This window comes from Pinus tabuliformis, chromosome 1_2 (genome assembly GCF_031772625.1).
Source record: "Pinus tabuliformis cultivar Carrire ecotype Pingquan chromosome 1_2, CPIR1, whole genome shotgun sequence".
Lineage (NCBI taxonomy): Eukaryota > Viridiplantae > Streptophyta > Pinopsida > Pinales > Pinaceae > Pinus > Pinus tabuliformis.
This window is the reverse complement of record NC_142298.1, coordinates 305,098,309-305,119,055: the sequence shown is the minus strand read 5'-3', so window position 1 is coordinate 305,119,055 and position 20,747 is coordinate 305,098,309.

Sequence of the window (20,747 nt, the reverse complement as noted above, 5' to 3'; positions counted from 1 at the left end):
ATACCAATTACTACTTCATAGAATAACACAAACAATGCTTTGGGAGGATATGTAAAGCAATGCGTTGAGAACTATATTTCAGTGTGTATATGTCAAAATGCTACAACGAGAGACTATATTAAAATGATGTAAATTCTTATGCGCTAGGATTGCTCCAAGAAAATTATCGCACAAACAACTAATCACATCTATGTTGTTCATGTGTGATCATAAGGAAGCACTAAAATTGTTGCCACATGTTGCAAAGATAGAGTCCAAACTCTACATTGCTAGTATGCACTAAAAATTGCAATTGCACTCACGTGAATGCTAGTATGCACTAAAAACTACAACAGAAATAAGTCTGATTCTCCTATTGCTAGATTTCCTTCCTCTTATAATGCGCCATTATAGGGATAGATTGCCACTCAATACAAGGAAAGGGTTGCCATGCAAAATGAATGCAACAATGCCAAGGATTGTATATTGAATCATGAAAAATGTCATATATTAGAGACCTGAAAAGTCATATATTAGAGACCTAATTAGGGAGATCGCTACATACATTGTTGGCAAAGAAGACAATGCACGCATGGTTAAACATTACAATGGAGAATATATTAAATGTTGCAGTGTTATATGATACGGTGCAATATGATGGAGATAATACGATACGGTGCAAGATGAGCTACGATAAAATGGTTTGATGTGGAAGTGATCAAGGTCCCATACAAGAGAACTTCGAAATATTATGTTGAACACAATGTGACGACGAATAGAAGAAATGTGTTGAAAGGAGTATATCACAAGCAAGTTTGAAATAATATATTAACGTTGCGTTGGAATAATGTATTAAAGACACACATTGCAAAGGATAAAATATTGGGTTGCAATGGATATTACAAATGAAAAAGGGAGATCAAACCAAGAAGACATTGACAGAATAGTAAAAGAAGCAGAAGGATGCACAAAAGAAGACGAAAGGATGAAAGTTCACTGAAGCATTAACCAAGACTCTAGCCACTAGAATGTAATTGATGGATCAACTTTGGCATCAAAATGAAATTATCATTTTAGGGATGTGAACTACTATATACCTCTTAACACTAATTTTATTAATCAATTTAATTTATAATAATGATTTCTTGAAGAATATTCACCTTGCATCTTAACTATAGGTTTCATGTTTTCAAGGGCGATTGAAATTGTAGAATAGATGTTGGTGATATACCTCTAAATGCCACATAGAGGTAAGATTAAATCAATGGAAATTGTTTAAAAGTCAACCTGGCACCGAGGTTACCTTTGGACGTAACGAAAACATCAACAAGTCTTCTAAGGCGCAATGTATTTCTCACAAGACACTATGTCAAAGCTCATTGTATTTCATCTTATTATATTGTAAATATATTATTTTCCCATAAAGGGAAAATATTAAAATCATAGAAAAGGCCAAAAGGAAGATTAAAGGTCATAAGTCTAAAGGATCCTAAGGGAGTTGAAGAGTCATGGAGCATTGAAAGGTTGTAAGGAAGGTGAAAGATCACTCCAATTCTATAAATGCACCCTCATACCTCATTCAAATGGACTTTGGGAGCTTTGGCCTTCTTAGGAGGCATATGAGGGAAATATTGTTTTAAGAAGAAAGTAGTGGCTTCCAAGTTCCACTATTGGATCTAGTGAGTGCTTTTGTAATTGTGCATCTTGATACTTCTACTTAATCATCAAAAGCTCTTTGAGCTGGGAATTTTTTTACGCATATATCATAAAGCGTTGTAGGACTTTTCTTGCAATGGTTGTGGTATGTGTTTGCATTCTCATGTATAGTTGAAGAGAATGAACTATTTTGTTACCTTTGATGCAAATATTAATTGAAATTGTATGCCATTATGTTCTCAAGCTCGTGACTGGTCGTAAACTATTTTCCAATCAATTATCGATTCTTTCCTTACATGTGTCTTTATTAGAGTAGTGCTAACATTTTTCTTATGAAGATTCATCCATTCATTATATTCGTGGAAGTCTTTTATGCACATTATCTTTATGCATTTCACAAAGCTGACAATACTTGTATATCTCAATATTGATAGCAGTTCTCTCATATGTTGTTGATTTTTTCCAAAGCATATTCCAATTTCTACAAAATGGTACCCAGGCCAACATTTCAGATGGGAATCCTAACCTAAAAAGTTTAGGGTCTAATTTTGACCTTACACTTGGGAGATCCCCTATTGTTGGTGGAACATCCAACGCTGCCAACACTATGGTAGAACTATAGATACAAATGAACATACCACACAATCACACTAGGTGCTTCTTTGTAAAAAAAATATGTGTTCATTCAACTGGGTTTATAAAATCTAATGAAAAATCTTAAGTTATAAATTAGTGTTCTGAAGTTATAAAGGAAATGCACTCAAAATAATTGCAAAGAACGTAAACACTTGTTAATAAAAACTAATATATGTTAAACTTCAATTCAATATTCTAATTATAACTTGAAATATACTCAAGTAAGATAATCAATTACTAAATATCACTTTAAAACACAATATCACCTACAAAAGGCAATCCTATTATGATCTCATTCATTAACCAATGCTCTGTTTTCAAAATTGTCACCTACAAGAAATTGCAAGAATTCCTATAGTGATTGCGGGAATTTACAGATTGCATGTTAATCGATAAAAATGACTAATGGAGTTTTTTTTTTTCTTTTTCCAAGGAAAAAAACGGTAACCTTTTATTAAAAAATTAATGAAAAGTTACACAAAGCAGATGCAATGAAGCATTCCGTAAGCTGCCACATGGGCCCGAGTGCTTTCGCACCCCACGACTAATGGAGTTAATCTAAAGATGATTAATCATTTATAAAGCAATAAAAATCAAAATAGACAACAAATACAGGGGGGATCCTAGAACATGTTGTGGAAAGTGCTTATAAGTTTAGGAAAATGCTACACCATTGAACACAAGGATTTTTTTTATTAAACCACTTCACACTTGATCACAGATAACAGTCTCTTCTTGAAGTAAACATATGGAATAATTGAATAAATCCTTCCTCTCTTCATGAGGATTTATTTATATATAAATTGTAAATGTGAAATGATAGAACCTAATCCCAAAATGAAGAATTTGTTCAAACAAATTTTGCAAATTTGGAAAATCTCATACGCAAAAAAATACGGGTTTGACAGTCTTACAAAATCTTTGATATCTCCCATATCACATAATTTTTTAGGATTCTACCCACTAATCACCTAAATTAGGATATTCCACACAAAACCCATATCCCATATTTTCGATATTCACCTTCATCCGCTCGATAATTGAGGCAGAAATTGACTGTTTGGAAATTATGGCGATTTTGACTAAGCTTTAACCACGACCTAGAGGCCTGCATGTGCAAGTTGGGCAAGTTGTGATTGACATAAATCCATATTGAGGGATCTACTTACAAAATCCAAGTTTCATATTTTCTCCTTGAGTTGTGCAAGTATAACAACCTTGGATTCTATTACGGAAAATCAACCTTTGATTTCAGGAAATTTTGAAAACTACCACCATTAGCAAGATAAAGTATAATCTTTGTGTTCAAGCTTCTGTGATCCATAATGAATTAAGCAAAGTCTTTCGGTAGAAATCACATAAGAGAATTTTTTAGCTGATGCATTTCGAACCAACAAGTGTGGTTCATCATCAGGACTAGATGAAGAGGCAGACCATAGCAAAGGCTTAAATAGAGAGCAATGTAAAGACATAATTTTAACGACTATATTTGAACAATAATATTTAAATTACAATATTAATTTATTAATATATTAAAAACAAATATTATTAAGTAACGATTATATTAAATGGCTAGTTTTTGAAAAATAATATTTAAATTAATTTATTAAAACCAAATAGTACTAGTTTTTGAAAAATAATATTTAGATTGTGATATTAGTTTATTAATCTATTAAAAACAAATATTAATAAGTAAATGTTATATTAAACAGCGAGTTTTTGATAAATAATATTAAAAAAAACGGTCAAACTTTAAATGAGGGGAATCAAAAATTATAAAAACGAGTGAAGACCCTAATCGAGACAAGATCATTTGATAAATAAAATAATTAATGGAAATAAAATAAAAATAATTAATGGCAAAATAAATAAAATAAAACAAAAATATACACAAGTCAAAAGAAATATATATATATATATATATATATATATATATATATATATATATATATAACGGGGGCAACAATAAAATAAGGGGCTCAGACCCATTAAACAAATAACAAAAATACTAAAAGGAGTTAAGAACGAATAAGATGATAAAATACGTAAAAAACATGAATTATCAAGAAAATAAACTCTAATGAAGAATAAATCAACAACAAATACTATAAAAAGGATGTCAATACCTACATAGATAAACAAACAAACAAAATAAATCCCAAAAAGAAGCCTAAAAAACTAAGAGGACAGGACAGGGACCCAACTTCTACTAATATTCCAACCATCATCTCTATTCAAATTATTGGGTCTTTTTCAATTTCTAGGACCTCCCTCAATTTACAATGATGTAAATGACTAACCCTAGCAACGACTTGGGCCTCCTCAATGCAGATGTGATGCTTAGATTTATTTGCATGCTCCGCCAAAGCAGAGGAGCGGGTCCTGCCATGCTTGATGTCAACGGCATGCTCACGAATCCTTTGATTAATCGAGCGACCAGTCTCACCAATGTAGGGAGTCCCACAAGAGCATGGGATAACGTAAACACCCTTCATATTCTTGGGGTCCACTGAGTCTTTTACAGATCTAGGGGAGCTCCAGATGGTATTTAAAGGCCTAAAGTTTGAAGCCACCTTATGCTTCCTTAAGATCCTCACAATCTTATCAGTGGTCCCTTGGATAAAAGGAAGATGAACATCAGAAAATCAATCCTTGGTATCTTTCTTAGCACTAGGACCTTTTTCAGCTCTGAGGAAAGCCTTAGTACATTGGTGTCTACTATACCATGTGCAACACGTTTCTTTAATCATAAAGGAATTTGAAGGGCACACTACAAATGTGTCGCATGGAGGTTTATATAATCTCATACATTAGTTTTTAATCCAACACTCAAGTCCAATTGGTGAAAGTTTTGGTGTGAAACACACAAGTCCTTTCCATTTGTAAAAAAACAACAAATAATTATATTATGAAGGGAAAACGCACAAGATGACATTGAGAGATAACTATCAACCATACAGTCTTGTATATGGCTATGAATATTCCCTGAATCTCTAATCCTAACCATCTTTGTAATAAAACATTAAAATTCCTCAAGGCCTATTCCGAAATAAACCATGCCTATCAGTGTAAAAATTCATAACAAAAGTCATTTAGATATATTTAACATATTTTGTTAATAATTTTTAGCATTGAACCAAACATTTGCATTCATATAAGGAATATAATTCATTGAATTAAATGATAAGAATACAACAAATATAATCACATAAAACATAAAGAAATATTTATCTCTTTTACTAAAAAAATAATTAATTAATATCAAATTGGTTTCAAAGAAGTGATTCACCTACTAGTCATAGAAATTTGTGCAAATTTCATCCTCCAACCCAACTTGTAAAATTGCTAAGGTAAACAATATCCTATTAGATTTGTTTTACTTAACCTAACTTAAAGTGTTGAAGGATCAGTTAGAACCACATCCTATCATGAATTATGTCGTCACAATATCCTCTAAGAATCTCACCTAACACTCATTGTGATCGAGGTGGATATTTGTGACCACCCACCTATTCCACTTGGACCCCCAACACTCTTTCCTTTTAGTTTCCTTAACTCTAGCACAAATTTCTATGTTTGGCAGTTTTTTGGGTCCTAAACTTTCAGAGTCATTTTGAGGTCCTAATAGACGTTTTCTGGGAAAATGAAGAGACCAAAAAGGTGCCAAAATTTGTTCCACAAAATATTTTTATGTCTCCTTGTGGAGATCTTCGAAACGAGGTATTTTGATAGCCAAACATAGATCGTATGCCAAAGTTACAACCCCAGGAAGTTTGTGGTCCAACTTACCCCAATGGAGCCAAAAATCGTTAACAATTCATCTCCTAGGTTTAGGCTTTCACACTTCTTCTTTATGATAAAATGGCCTTTAAGCCTCATGGTAACATAGATCATAAGGCATGTAGCCGACGCATCTCTTTTGAGAGATAAGATACCATCACCTCAGCTAGTTTGTTCCATGCTACATGTAAACAATTTTCAGTACTTGTTATTAATTAATTAAAGTTTTGTTCTTTCATTGTATCTCTTTGTTCTGTTTAAATTTGTATTTTATTTCATTCCTTCATAAATTTGGATCACATGGAATGGTGTACGTCTTTCTTAAGTCCCTATAATGTTAATTTAGCCCCAATATTATTATTAATATGCCCCATAGAAGACCACTATTGTTATTGTTGTGCCCTTACATTATTATTTTTATGTAGGCCCTAATTATATTTTGACTCTTTAGACTCCTATATATATCAAGGAGGTCTTGTCATTTGAATCATCCAAGAATTGTTCATTTATGTGATGTAAAGGAGGTTGCTTCCTCAAAGTTTTTTATTGCCAATTCGTTGATCTATATTTCATTATGTTTCTGTGTTATTTTGATCTGGATACATAACATTTAGTATTAGAGCTCTTGATCCTAGGGTTTTGCCGCTTAAAATAGATCATCATGGAATTTTTGATATAACATTTTCTATGAAACTTCAAATCGTGAAATTGTTACCATGTGGAGGTTAAATATTAATGAACATATGGTTACCATTTAAGAACTTGATTTACTATATGCTCCATAAGTCAGTCTCAAATAAGTGTCCAGGGGAAAACTGTCACAACTTTCTCTTCGAGCATCAGATTTGAATTTTGTGAAAATTGACTAAAAGTGCATGGATTTTAGTTTTTTAGGTACAAGCTTAAGAACCAAAGTTTAAAACAGTGACACATGGCATGCTGTACAAGTTTTCTCTACTAAACCAGTCCATAATTATGTCATCACTGGATATTTGGCATAACTCTACCTTGAAGAATCCAATCTCATTCTAATTAGAGGGGTTGAAAAGAAAACACAAAAGGATGCCATATGAAACAATTTTATACCTTGGGAGGTTGAAATCACAGAGATAAAACAATTTCAAAATTAGCCTTATTAACAAGCTCAAAATCAAGCTCTTAAAAGGTGTGAATTTTCAAATTTGCATAACTTTTGTTTGAAAAATCAATTTGAAGTGATTCAAAGGGCATAGTGAAGCATAGTTAACATTAATTGGTTCCAAAATTCCTCAAAAAAAAAAGTTCTACACCCATTAAGCCCTCAGAAATCTCTACTAAGACGCATGAAGAAGAGGAAGAAATGTAGCATGATATATCAAAATTACGCGAACAAGTGCAACAATTTTTGTTCTCACAAAGAGCAACCGAAAATGAATTGGAAGCGACGATGAATGTTAACAGGGATGGTTTAGAAGCAAAAATAAAAGGGGGCATGGAAGGTTTGAAGAATGGTTTAAAAGCAGAAATGGAAGGTTTGAAGAATGGTTTAAAAGCAGAAATGGAAGGTCTAAAAAAGTTGCTACAAGAAATGCTTCCTAGTGGTGACAAGGTATTCCATGAAATTCACGATGAGAACAAAAGGAATGTGAATCATGATTTTAGAGAATCTAACTTTGGATTGAAGAACAACCATATTCTGAAAATCAATATGAGGAATCTTAATCGCAAGGATCTGGTAACATGGGTACTACAAATGGAGTACTTCTTTGATCTACATGATGTGAAACACACATAAAAGGTATGCATTGCATCTTTATATTTAGAACCCAATCAGTTTATGAGGTATCAATGGAATTGTTCTCGTAAATCACTTGTCACTTGGATAATTTTTACAAAGGAGTTGATAGCACATTATGAGGATACAAAGAGAAATATATTCTTTAATCCAATTGATAAATCTCGAACAAAAGGGTTCAAAATTAGTTATCTCTACGTCGCTCTCTTTATTTAATCTAATGCCAAGATTTGATTCTCCATCTTGTCCTAACTATGAACCGCACTAGATGGTTTGAAACACATTGTCAAAATATTTCTGATGTGATTATTTCCGAAATATTTCTCAATATTCAAAGTATGGATTACAGAAGCCTGAATTTAGATACAAAAGGGTTCAGTTGGGGAGCACATTGAGAACTTCCAAAGTTTGAATATCAAGGTAATTGATATTCCAGAGGAGCATGTGATTGATTTCTTCATAAGGACCTTAAAGGATAACATCCAACATGTGATTCACCTTTGGGCACCTAAGTCATTGGATAATGCGTTCAAGGTGGCAAGAAATGTTGAAAGAAAAATTATGGAAACAAGGAGGTCTACCACTCACAACTATAAATATGGAAGTGTTGCCACTCCTGGCCTCCCACAAACTTCAAGGTTGACACCACAACAACTGGAGGAAAAAGGAGCAAAAGGGATTTGTTACAGTTGTGATAGAAAATACACTAAAGTTTATAATTATGTTGAGAAGAAATTATTTTACATAGACTATGAAGGGGAGGAAGAAAAGGAACAAGAAAAGTCAAAAGAAGAATATATACACCAAGAACCAACCCCAGGGGTTGATAAAAAAGAAATAAAGTTGACCATATCTTGTAATGCATTGGAAAGAATTACCACTCCTCATACTCTCAATATAGAACGATATATCAAGAAGAAGAAGGTAGCAGTGATTATTGATTCAGGTAGTACCCATAATTTAATCCATTGTAAGATAGCTAAGGATTTGCATTTCTTTGTTTATCCAACGCCAGATTGTCAAGTGATGGTTGCAAATGGAGAAACTATAAAATTATCATGGAAGTGTCATAATATCAATCTAATCATGGGGTAATATGTATTGAATAGTCCAATACTTGCCATTCGAGTGGGTGGTGTTGATGTTGTATTATGAATCCAATAGTTACAATATTTAGGGACGATAAATTTTAATTTTCAAGAACCTTTCTTGAAAAATTTATGGGAAGGAAGGAAATTTAATTAAGGGGTATCACACGGAAACATGGGAAGATAATTAGCTCTAATGGCATGAAAAATATTTTTAAGAAGGTACAGCAATGAGTAATTGCACAATTATGCTCATTATATGTTCAAACATCAAAGTCATCCATTTCTCCAGATCTCCAAAGAATCCTTGACAATCATTCCAAGGTATTTGAGACTCCCAAAGGTCTCCCACTTATTTGTGGTCATGATCATGTTATTCACTTGATTCTAGGATGTGTTCCTCCAAAAATTGGAGTTTAGAGATACCCTTATGCCCAAAAGAGTGAAATTGAACGTATACTTTCATAAATGCTAGAAGCAGGTATAATTCAACTTAATCAAAGTTCTTTATCTTCTCTAATAGTATTAGTGCAGAAGAAGGATGTATATTGGCATATGTGTCTGGATTATAGAGACCTCAATAAGATCATTATTAAAGATAAATTTCCCATTCCTTTCATTGATGAATTGTTGGATGAATTGCATGGTTAATTTACTTCACAAAGTTGGATCTTCGTTCAGGATATCATCAAATTAGAATGAAGACATAAGACATTTTGAACACCATTCTAAACTCTTTAATGTCATTATGAAGTATGTATCTTGGCATATGTGTCTGGATTATAGAGACCTCAATAAGATCATTATTAAAGATAAATTTCCCATTCCTTTCATTGATGAATTGTTGGATGAATTACATGGTTAATTTACTTCACAAAGTTGGATCTTCGTTTAGGATATCATCAAATTAGAATGAAGACATAAGACATTTTGAACAAGAGGTGGAATATTTTGGTCATATTTTATCTCATAATGGTGTTATTGTAGACCCTAACAAAATTAAATATATAAAGGAATTGAAAAGCACCACAACTTCAAAGAATCTTAGAGGATTTTTTGAGTTGACATGGTATTATCATAAGTTTATTAATAATTATGGGAAAACAACAACACCTCTAAAAACATTATTTAAGAAAGATGGATTTTCTTGGACTCCAAAAACAACTAAGGCCTTTGAACTGTTGAAAATGTGTTGTCATTGACGACAAACATGATTGATGGTAAATGAAATGGAAAATATTGGGAAAGGAAACTGCATTGGTAAATATGTTTTCATAGGTGGCACAGGAAAAAGAAAAATCAATAGTAGAGGTGGCACAAGTAAAAGCGAAGGCAATGGCAAATATCTACACAGACAAGAGCAAAGGCAAAGAAAAGAGTGGCAAAACCAATTAAATGGTGTAGAGGCTTTGGAGCTAATTTTGAAGTAGAAGACCATATCCACCGCAAGTGGAACACACCCAGATGGATAGAGCTCAGAAAAAGACTTCCGGTGGTATGTGGAAGTTTGAAAATGGCCTCTTGATGTGAAAGTTAGAGCCAGTCAAAGTTGGTGACCCCAAGTCAAACTATTACAAAGTTAGCAGAGGTTGGATGACATTTGGCACAACCAAAGTTGGTAGAAATTCCAAACTCAGCAAAGATGGTGGCAAAGCCTCTATGTGAAGCTCCAAGCTCACGTGGAGAAATAGTGTATCAATGGGAGTGTTTTCCATTGGGCAGGTGGAGCTGACCTGGTAGTAATACCCCAACAATATTATTGTTATGCCCCAAGTCTAAGCGACTGGGATAGGTGGAGTGGGATGACACCATCCCGACGGAGTTACCCCAGAGGGTATACCCTAGAAGTTTGGAAAGGGAATACAAAAGTAAGGTCTCAAGTGACAGTCGTCGGGACACGACAACTAAGCATTATCTAATGGGAACCGAGTGGGTGGAGCCCACCTAACGGTATTACCCCGACGCATACTTTTGGTGCACAAAGGGATGGACTAGGAGGAAAGGGTCGAGCTATGTGTTGGCTTTCCAATGGAACTGGAGACAACCCTTTAGACAGTCTTTGTGATCACGGGAGGTGGTTTCCTGCACAGTTGATCGCGTAGATCAATGACGGTGATCCACTCGGGGGCACCCCTCCTTAAACCACAATCGGCTCAAGAGTGGTGTCAAGGAAAGGGATTGAACCCGATGGTTTTTGGAAAAATAAAAGTAATAAAGGATTTGGTCGAAAAATAAGGCCTCGGAGGTCCTTTTCTCTCTCCTCGAGGAAGATAGGTGGCAACATGCGATTAATGGAAACAACGAAGGATAGTGACGTCAACATTAGTCAATAAGAGGTGGACACGTGGTGTGCATATATGGCGCTTTTGAGCACCCAAAGGGCCCATTTCTGGGTGACACGTGTCACCACTCCAAAGGCACTAGGTGTTCCTCGTGATGTCAGCATGACAACATCTTGACGGGATGACCCAAGAGGTATCGATGAGTGGCGGGTGTCAAGTTCACACAGTAGCGACCAATGGAGAGAGTGTCAAGCAGTCCCCACAGACACGTCAACCTGGTGTAAAGACCCCAACGGGTGAATAAAGGCACAATTAAACAAAGCTCTAAGATGTTAGGTGCTATGGGCTAAGTGTCTGCACATGGCCCTATGCCATAGGTAAAAATCAAGGCACAAATATATTAAGAGTCGCAAAGGCTCTGGGAGCAGCTAAGAACCAGTTCCTTGGGTTGTTTCGTGTAGAAACAAAGGAGTGTTGGCCTTTGGGTTGATGGTTGATCACTTCATGTAGAAGTGGTATCAACAACAAAAGAGTTGTTAATAAAGTAAACTGGCATGCATAGGGCTCAAAGGGCTTAAGCGCCCAAAGTATTTAGCCAAAGGTTGCAGAGGTCGGTCCTATGCCGGAAAACAAGTAAAAGGAGCCAATGAAGGGAGCTCAAGCTTAGAACAACGGAACTATTATTTTTGGCAGTGAAATTTGGCAGTTAAGCCAAATTAAGTGCAAATAACAATAGCTGGCACAATGCTAAATTCTATTAAAATCTAGAATGCAAAAAAGAAGCAAAAATAACTCAATTCAAGTTGTAGAAAAGGTAGTAAAGGTTAGTTTGACTTGGAGATTAAGACCATAACAACAGATCAATTTTAAACACATTCATAGGAATAATTTGAATAGGAAAAATGTAAAAAAATATTAATTAATGGAGTAGATTTGATAGAAAGATAACTAAAGATCAATTTGAAAATATTAGCCCAAGAATTCTTTAAAAGAATAATTCGAGCAACAAAAGTAAGTGTCTGGCAAGAGTATTATAGAATGTATGTGAGAGTTGATGATAGTGATAAGCATCAAGGGTGAATTAGAGACCAATCTGGGTATCTAAAAGGTGGGTTTTCAAAAATTGTTGCTGGTGTATAGAGATTGGTGATTAGTGTATGATGTGTTCAGTAATGACAAATTGTTGAAAGTGGTGGTGTTTTGGATCAGTAATTAGATATTGTTGATGGTTTTTTCATCAGTAATGTAAAATTGTTGAAGGTGTTTAAGGTGACTTTGGTGAGCAGTTGCAGTAAGCATATTTATTTGTTTGTGAGGTAAGAGGTCTCTTTGTTCTAGTATGAAAATGGATGAAATATGGATCAACAAGACTAGCAAGTGGTAGGTTGCAGATCAAGGGTAGAAACTCCTTCTAATGGATGCTAGTAAATCTTTGGGGGCAGCAGTCCCTTTCAGCATAGACTAATAAATGAGCAGGGGCAAGAGTCTCTTCCAGTGAGTACTAGTAAACGAGCAGGGGCAGCAGTCCCTTTCAGTGGTAGTTGATAAACGAGAAGGGATTGAATTTCCTTTCAATAGAAATTGATAAACCTACAAGTGGTAGCTTATGGGGCCATGATGTAATCAAGTTGAATATTGTAATAAAAATAAGATTGGTGTCTTGTGTATATTTTTCTCATGTGCTTGATGTTTATGATGTTATACATGATTGAGTTGTGTTGTTGATCCATGAATAATTGTTACAAATATTAAAAAGTGGAATTTGTGAAGAATTGTATAATTTGGCCACACCACTGATTCATCCCCCCTCTCAGTAGTGTCCTAGTTTCCATTGTTTCTAACAATTGGTATCAAAGCCAGTGTCCTTCAGGATCAGTTTAACAACTGGAAGGAAGATCAGGGATCATGGAGAACAGGACTGGATTACCTCAAATGGAGTTCCATTTTTGAATGGCTTAAATTATACAACTTGGAAGGTAAGGATGAGAATCTACTTGCAAGCTCTTGATTTGGATGTATGGCTATCTATGGAGTATGGAGTAATAAATGATAAGTTTAATAAACAATCCAGGAAGGAAATCATGAGAGGGTTGTCTAAGTCAGATATTGAAAAGTAATTTGTTTTAAAACTACCAAGGAGATCTAGGACAAATTATAGTTTATCTATGAAGTAGACATGCAAATTGCATGTGGTGTCAAGAGTCTTTTCAATGAGGATGAAGCATGAAAAGATTAAAATAGCATTAAAAATCATGAATTAGATTATAATTCTTATGTATCAATAGGCCAAGTTGATGGTCAACACCCAAAGAAGATGTGATCTGCAAGTAAGTTGTTGTTTTGTTGGTATTGTAGAACAATAGACCATTTATCTTCAAACTTCTCAACTGCAAGTACTGGTGAAAGTGAGAGTTGCTCATCAAGTTGTAATGAAGATAGAGCTACCTTAATAGCAATAGAAGATCTAGACATTGGTCAAGAATAAAATGGGTCCATCTCTGGTGAATAAGAGGAATATATAGAGTCATCAAGGGAACAAACTCTTGGACACATTGAGAGTGAAATAGAAACTTGTTGTGCATCCAACTACTTCTCTAGTGAATTAGAAGATCTTGCTAAAAAGATATATTTGAATGAGGACCTCATATCAGTGCTTGAGGAGATTAAGAAATTCAAAGCTAGAACAAGAGAATAGAGCATTAAAAGAGAAGTTGTTGAATCTTCAGGAGCATGCAAGGAATTTTGAAATCTTTAAAGACATTCAAATCATCCATTCTTCCTCTTATGCCAAGATAATGTTGGAAGATGACAGTGACAGAGAAACATCATTAAAAAGGCCCACCAACTCTGTAAAAAATAGAACCAACAACACAACAACGTTAAAGGGACCCACCTGGAAAAGAACACAACACCAAGGAGAGAAAAATACCTCCAAGAGTCAAAACAAAGGTACACATCCCCTCATTTGTTTTTATTGTAGTAACGAAGGGCACTTTGCCTCCAAGTGTCCAGAGAGGAAAAAAAAACTGCAAAAACAAAGGATGCATGCACATATTCAGCCACAACCACAAATTCCTTGGAAGAGAAATTCAAACAACTGAGTACAGAGAGCCTTTCCCCACAAAGGAAATAGTTTTAGTGGTCCAATAGTAGCAAAAGAGTGAATTACAATCCAAGAAATTGGATAGGCATAGGATTTGGTAAGAAGAATAATTCCTTTGTCCGAGTCTTAAATAACGATGAATGCTACAAGTGTAAGAAGTTTAGGCACAAAGAAACCACATGCAAATTTGACAAGAAATCTGTAATTAAAGGCATGGATTATGATGAGAGCCAGGAAAGAGAACTATGTAGGAGCTATTTCAGCACCTACAAAAAGGGCAGATCGAATGGTGAATGGATGTAGTGCAAAATAGTGCTCAATGAAGAAGATTCAAAGTCTGAAATTCCAGTGATTGATATCTCCTATATAACCTGCAACAAGTAGAGACCATCAAACAAAAGAAGCCACATTAGTCTTGATATATCTCCAAAGGAAGACAGTGAGAAAGAAGATAAAAAGTGGTATGTCTGCTCAGACAATGGCAAGAAATCACCCAATCAGGAAAACCAACGCAAGAAAACTCAACATGTGCAAGTGTCGAAGAAAAAGGAAAATAATATACTTAGGGGGAGTATATCCCTTGCTCCTCTTCATTGAAGAGAAGAGGTTGGCTTCAAGGGAAGCCAGAAAAGTTAGATGTAAGGAGAAGAAATCAACAAGCTAATGATTGCATCTGAAGGATAAAGAAAAGTATTCATTTTCCATATTGGTTGTTAAGCAGTAGGGTTTATTGGTTATTATTGTCAAATCAATTGGTAGTCTGAGCATGTGTAGATGGTGATGATATGTTTACTGTTGAAGCTTCTTTAGAAAGTATTGCTTACATATTTCTAATCAAAATAGGGAGCATAGCCACAGGGGGAGTATACTCAAGTCAATATTTGAGTATGAATTGACAATTGGTATCAGTTAGGTGCTGCAGAGGCTAATGGTGTTTGTTGCATATGTGAGTAATCAAAATGGATTGGTTGTCATAATTTTTTAATTGGTATCACATGATATTAAAGGTATTGTAAAATGGTATTTACATTCAGAGCATGGTGTTCATGTTAGCTAGTATTGATAAGCAGGAATTGATTTATATGACTATTGTTCATGATGATTCAAATGTATCATGGTGATTCTGTTGCATTAGAAGACTGTCAGGTGAATCACAAGCTGAGTTGTTGGTCTAGGCATGCATTGGTGAGAGTTCCTCTATGTTTGTCAAAGTGTTGTACTTTGGCGGTTTCATGCATAGCCACGGTTGTTCTTGTTGCTAGAGGATAGGTGTATGGGTCTAGGTAGGCACTATTATGAATATAATCCTAGTTGAGGCTCAGATCAACAAGAATCATTTTATCATGGCTTAGTTGCACAAGCATGTGTTGTTTCAGCAAGAGATCCCTCTTGTTTGCATGAGGCAAAGATTGGGAGTAAATACTCCTTTCCCTTCAACTCAATCTTCTTCATAGGGCAGAGAGGAAGCTACATGGATCATATCAGAGGCATCTGAGTTTTTTTTTATCTTAAGAAGAAGCAATTGACAAGTCCACAGATCAAAAGACAAAGGGAGATTATTGACAGGGGGAGCATGTTAGTATCTTTTTCATTAATGTCAAAGGGGGAGAAGTATTGTTGATCAAACAAAAGATGGTAAATGATCATTGACAAATCACAAGAAGAAGTATCAAAGAAAAGAACTCATCATTGGTAATGATGTGTTGTTTGATCTTGGTGTTGTCATCAATGCAAAAGGGGGAGATTGTTGGAAATATGTTGTCATTGATGGAAATTGATGGTAAAGGCAGTCGCAAAGATTAACAAAGGAAAATGCATTGGTAAATATGTTTTAAATGTGGAATAGGCAAAAGAAAAGGCAATAGTAGAAGTGGCATGGGAAAAATCAAAGGCAATGGAAAAGGTCTGCACAGGCAAAACAAAGGAAAAGCAAAGAGTGGAAAAAACAATCAAATGGTGCAAAGGCTTGGATCCAATTTTGGAGAAACATACCATCTCCATCGCATGATACAAAGATAAGCCATACTTCCTACATTTTTCAAAAATAAGTTGCAAGTGTTGTAAATGTTCCTAATCAGATTTAGAAAATACAGTTATGTCATCCAGGTAAATCACCACAAACTTGTATTTTTCGCCAACAAACGCCATGTCCATTTCCCTTTGAAAAGTGGCTCCAACATTTATGAGACCAAAAGGCATCCTAACATACATAAAGGTTCCCCAAGGTGTGGTAAAAGTTATTTTCTTCTGATCCCTAATGTGTACAACAATATGGTTATATCCAGAGAACCCATCCATCATGGATAGTCTGGATGATCCCCCCACTCTCTACAGAATGTAATCCATTTTGGGCAAGGGGTAATTGTCTTTCAGAGAAGCTCTATTCAAGTTTCTAAAGTCTACACATAATTTGATTTCCTCATTTTCTTCATGACAGGGACTAAATTTGCCACCCAATCTTAATATCTTAGAGGCACAATAATTTTTGTTTGTAGCAACTTCTTAACTTTCCTCTCAATTAATGAGAGTAGTAAGGGATTTATTTATTTGAGCTTTTTCTTGTAGGGCTTTGTTCCTGTCTTCAAAGGAATTTTATGTTGGATGATATTGTGATCAAAGGTCTTCAAATCGCCATAGGACCAGGCAAAAACATCCAAATGTATTTTAAACAGATCAAGATACCTTTGCTTGTATAGTTTTGGAACTCCTTTAGCCAACTTGACAATTTTAGGATCCTGGTCTGCGCCAATATTACAGTTCTCTACGTCCTCCTTGTGTGCTTGCTTTGTTGGCTGGATAGGTACATCATTTACATTAAGCAATATTTCTAGAGGAACCAAACCTATGAGAATTATGTTTCCCTTCAACTGCAAAATTTTATGGGCAACAATTTTTTGTTCCCAAGATACACGTTGTTCTTCCTCTGCATCTTGATCTTCTTGGTCTATCACTGAATTAGATAATTCTTCAATCACCTCAATGAAACATTTGATATGATCCTGATATTCAAAAACATCATTTATATATGACTTGAGCCTTGGATGCTTGTTCTGGCACTGGTTCCTAACCTATTTGAAAATCAGCTCAGAATCTCCATAGACTGACAAACATTCAATCCTTAAATTTCTAGCAGCTTGCAGGCCCAACACCAAGGCCGTGTACTCTACAATGTTATTTGTAGCCTCAAATTCCAAATTGTATTCCATAGGAATGATTCTACCTCCAAGGGATTCGAGAAATGCTACTGCTCCATTTCCTTCTCTGGAGTAGGCTACATCAAAATAAAATTTCCAAATGTGACCAGACTCTACTTGTTACTTATCCATCTGAGCAGGAGATTCTACTTGGGTGTTTTCCATGATTTTGTCATCTTCTTCCAACATAAGATAGGAAAAAACTCTTTCTTGGCCATACACAGGAGAATTGTTTGAACAATCAGCTTTAGTTATTGTCTTTGTGAATCTAGAATCTCTGTATAATCTGTGCTCTTCTCCACTGAACACTAGAATGGTTACATATGTCATATCAATCTCGATAGATCCTCCAAGTTTCATTCCCCATGACCTGGATAGGAGCATTCCAAATCTTGCAAGGATGTCAGCAACTACAATTTCCACCACCACACTCTTCATTGGGATTTGAGCCCAATTAACCATTATATATGATCATACCCAGGCATTTTACTCTTTTGGAATAAAAGGAATATAAATCCATATGCCTTTATTATTTGTAGACCCAACTGCTCCATGACAGACACTGGCATTAAATCGTGAGAAGCTCCTGAGTCAAGCATACATTTATGTATCAGTAAATAATGGATTACTAGGGTGACATAGCATGGAGGAGTGGAAGGGTCTTTCTCCTCCACATGTGGGCCAAACATGACCATAGGCCTTTCTTCCTGCAGGTTAAGATTGTCTTGAAGTAGGTAATGGTGGATAAATCCATGAACTAAGAAACTGGGGATTTATAATTGGGTTATTTCAACAATTTAGTCAAAGGAACGAAAATCTTGACCTTTTCTAACTCTTTTTGTGGGTTGAAGGCAGAGAGATTCCTATCAACTTTAACTAAATCAACTGGTTCATTATTTTATTTATGGATTGGCTTTGTTTGCACTGGTTTTTTCTATGTATTTGGGACTTAAAACTTGGGATGAATAGGATGGGAGGACTCTCCTTTGGTCGGTGGGATAGGGTTGACTAGTTTCTTCCCTTTATCAGCTGGTTTAGGGGAAGTGGGTTGAGTAGATTCCTCATTTTGATCCTACATACTAGATCTTTTTCTTGACCTCAAATCATATTTCCTATGTAGTTGAGCTTGCATGAAGTTAGAGAATTGTTTACAGTACGTTTCTATCGCTTATCATCCAAGGGGACATTCAAGTCCTCCCCTTCTCCTTCTTGTGTTTCTATCTCATCTTCTCTTTCTGAAAGAGAAGAGAATTGGTTTTTGTGCATTTTTATAACATCTTCAATATTTTCCTCAGGGTCATATTCCAAATGCAAAGGAGGTTGTATTTGGTCTTGTTGATCCTTTGTTTCTCTTTGCAAAAGTTGCAAAGGAGGCCTCCTATACTGGGGATTAAAGTTTCTATTGGGACCTTGTTGGACCTATCTGGGAGGGTTCTTACTTTCCATCTCCAAATTCACTAATTTATTTGACATGAACCTAATTATTTTATTCATCTCATCTAACTTATGTTCTTGGGTTACTTTTACTTGTCTAGAGGAACTAGCTTCCTCCTTTCCCCTTCTTCTATCACCATGTTCTCCATTTCCTTTCCACTTTCCAATGGATGAAATTTTGGCTTCAACTTCCAGAGCACCAGTATACATTTGATCCAGTGTGCAAGATTTCCTTTCCCTTAGGGTAAATCCAAAGTCAGTCTCTAATGCTCCAGTAAATACCACTTTAGCAGCTACCTATAGAGGTTTAATCTCAACAAGAAACTGTTATATAGTTTATTAAATATTTTTATAAATTCTGAGACATCCTCATTATCTTTTTTCTTTATTGCATTAAACTTAGTGAAGGCATACCCATGATCCTTCTTTTCCCCCCATTTCTGCATGAAAGAGTTCTCCAGATTCTCAAAGTATTGATTAAAGCATTAGGTGAGGTATTGAACCATTTTCTGGCCTTCCCATCTAAGGATTGAACAAACGGTCTCAGGACTACATCTAGATGCTATACATTTAAGTTGTCAGCAAATTCACATAAGACTTCTATGTGTTTTTGGGCTGAAATATCATCCTCCCAATGAATCTCAGCATGAGCTTAAGATAATCTTAAGGCATTCCATTTAGAGGTTGTTGCAAGTTAAGTGGGGCATATTTGTTAAGTACAAAGCGAGGGACATCCATATTTTTAAATGGAGGTTGGGCGATATTTACAATAGGGCCTGGTTAAGAAACTTTTTGAACAGTACCTGACGGGATTTGGAATGAAGTATTAGTAGGGATCCGAGACAGACTTGTAATAAGGATGTCCTTAATTTCTTCAGCTTCTTGGAAGGTATGGAATGTAAAAGGATGTGAACTGACAGAGGTCTCTTTGGCCTTAAGTTTTGAAGAGTAAGAACCAAGTGAAGGGAAATACTCTCTTGAAAATTCTGAAATTCTAGTTGAGGTCTCAGGATAATTTATCTTGACCTTTTGTGAGATAGAACTTGAGATTTATGGGGTGAAAACCATAGGGTTTGTAGTTCTAGGAGTCTTTTCTTTCCAAATTCTCTTGGATACGATTCTTTCTGGCTCAAATACAGGAGGATTTTTCTATTGTGAAGTATTTGAATGAGTATGATGCTTTCTAAAAGCCAGGATGGCCCACAAAAATGGAGTCGCCAAGGTGAGAGATATCAACCCACACTTCCTTTGCTCACCTGATAGAAAGAATGCATAAATGTATTACCCAAGGAAAAATATTATGATTCGATCCCTGGAAACGGTTCTAGATGATGTTGTGGTTCCTATAGACAACCTCCAGGTTGAGATAGGTCAATGCCTAGGACATCTTAGAGTGTGTGAAGGATTTATCATTAGCATTCAGGATTTGAAACGTATTGTGAATTAAAATTGGTTCAAATATCTCTTCCAAAGGTAGATTCAATCACAAGCACACATTGAATTCCCTCTACAAGACTTAACATTCGGATCTGGTGGCCTGCTTGCAGAAACATATAGTTAAATTGGTTGTTGTAGTACAGGTGAAAGAAGAACAAAAGAAGAGAATTTTAACGCATAGAGTTGGTCTTCAGAATATTGTGCATCAAACTTAAGCATAAAAACTATGAAGAAAACAATGTAAATGAAAGTACAAAGGGCACAGAGCACATATTAAGGACATTAGACCTCATACATCACAGGCATCCTTCATCAAAATTTGACATAGATGAATCCATAACTCTAAGATTAAATCCAACAACTACAATTACGTACCATCTGAGA